Consider the following 2,381-nt stretch of genomic DNA (forward strand, 5'->3'; position numbering starts at 1 on the left):
GGAGACTGATTCAGTCACATGTCTGGTAGTTGGTGCTGAGTGTCAGCTAGAACATCAGCTGTCCTAGTCAACTGGCACACACATGACCTCTCCGTATGGCCAAGGCGCCCTCAGTGTGGCAGCTGGCTTCCCGAGCAGCTTCTTGCCCAAGAAAACCAAGCAGAAACCATATTGCCTTCCCCTCCAGTATATTTTTATTTTTCGTATTGCCTTTATTTCCCAGCTTCAGAACTCCACAGCGTCACTCTTGTGTCATGGGAGAAGTGTCAAAATCACGTTGTAAAAGGAGGATGTGAGAGAACAGGGGTCATCTTTGGAAAATAAATGGTCACTAGGAGCAATAGTCCTGAGTGGTCGAGTCGAGAAGATGAGCCCCGGGACCTTCTGAGAGACTCTTGAGTGTCCCCATCAGGGATGCATTCTCAGCTATGTCATGTCCCATCTGTTAGAATCTTCTGGATACTGTATCTCAAACATATTTAATGGCTATTTTATCCCTAAAGAGCTTCTTCAAAAGACAGTTTCAAAACACCATGTTGTATACCATAAATATATACATATATTTTGTCAATTTAAAAATAAATGAGAATTGTAGAATCTTATATAAGTGCCATAATACAGTGGGTGGTCTTTTTGTCTGGTTGCTTGCTTGCTTATTTATATATTTTTTAGATCTGGCTTGCTTCACTCAGCATAATTTTGAGATTCATCCATGTCATTGTGTCTATCAATGGTACCTCTTCATTGCTGAGTAGCAAGCACTCCATCGTATGGATATGCCACAGTTGGTTAATCCTTGCATGTATTGATAGACGTTTGGGTTGTTTTCAGTTTGTAGCTAGTACAAATAAAGTGCTATGGACATTCATGTACAATCAATCAATACAAATAAATGAGAAGGGGAAAAACGACCTAAAGGAACAGAGTTGGATCTGGAAAGCATCAAACATATTTAATCATCCTCACACTAAGGAAACTGGACCGTAGTGTATAAAAGAATGGAGAGAGAGGTGGTGTGAGTTTTGTATGCGGGAATCCATGAGGAAGGAGCTACTGAAGCTTAGGGCTGGCGGGAGGGCTTCTGGGCTGACCCGCTCGCTTCCTGTGATTCTGGCTGCTGTTCTAGTGATTGGGGTGGTTGATGTCGCCAGTGTCTCACATCTGGAATTCTGAGCACGTTGCAGAAGCAATAGGAAGGTAAGAGCATCAGGCTCCATAACTGCTTACGAGCAAGTACATTTCTGCTCCGCAGGTTTTCAGTTTAGCAAGGCTATTTTTACCACCACGTTGTGCCCCACCAAAATTTAAGTGTATCACCACTGCAGAAACAAATTTCCTCAATGTTGAACTTTATAACTGAATAAAATAGAATTCAGAATGGTTGTCAGATGCTTCACCTTTGACAAGATGAACTTCCAAAAGCATAGAGGAAGTATTTGAGACTCTTAGGGTATAAACAGGGAAAGTTAAAGGGATGGAAAGGGAGACAGGATTTCTATACTTCAACTTGTAAAATGCTGCCACCAGTAGACTGCCCTAAGTTAGGTACATATAATGTAACACTTGGAGTAACCATTTAAAAAGCCAAACAAAGAGATAAACTCAAAAACACTGTAGTAAAATCAAATTCTTTAAAAAAATTTTCAATTGCCTGACAGGAAAGGAGGAGAAAGAAAAGAGAGAAATAAAAAAACAGAGAACAAACAAAACAAAAAGTAAAATGGCACACTAGAGAGAGAGAGAGAGAGAAATAAAAAAACAGAGAACAAACAAAACAAAAAGTAAAATGGCACACTTCATTCCTAAGATGTCAATAATTACATTAAACGCAAATGGTCTAAATCTACCCCTGAAAAGACAGTTTGGCACAGTGGATTAAGACAAGATGATCTAACTGTATGCTTTCTGTAGAGACTAACTTCAAATACGATGATACAGACAGATTGAAAGTAAAAGGAAGGAACAAGATAAAGCATGAAAACTAACCAAAAGAAAGCAGTAATGTCATATTAATATGAGATAAAGGATATTATCAGAGACAGAGAAGGTCATTATGTAATGATTTTGAGAAGGTCAATCCACCAAGAAGCCTAGCAATCCCAAATGTGTAAGCACCAAACAGAGCTACCAAAATAGGTAAAGCAAAAACTGACAGACCTGCAAGTAGAAATAGACAAATCCACCATTATGGTTGGAGACTTCAACACCCCTCTCTTAACAATTGATAGAACAACTACCCAGAGAGTCAGGAAGAATATAGAAGAACTCAAAAAAGCCATCAACCATCAAGTCTATTCAGTATTTATAGGACACTTCACCCAACAGCAGTATGTTGACTGTACCCAGGTTGTGATATTGTGGTACAGCTTTGCAAGATGTTC

The sequence above is a fragment of the Propithecus coquereli genome, unplaced genomic scaffold (genome assembly GCF_000956105.1).
Source record: "Propithecus coquereli isolate 6110/MARCELLA unplaced genomic scaffold, Pcoq_1.0 Scaffold528, whole genome shotgun sequence".
NCBI lineage: Eukaryota > Metazoa > Chordata > Mammalia > Primates > Indriidae > Propithecus > Propithecus coquereli.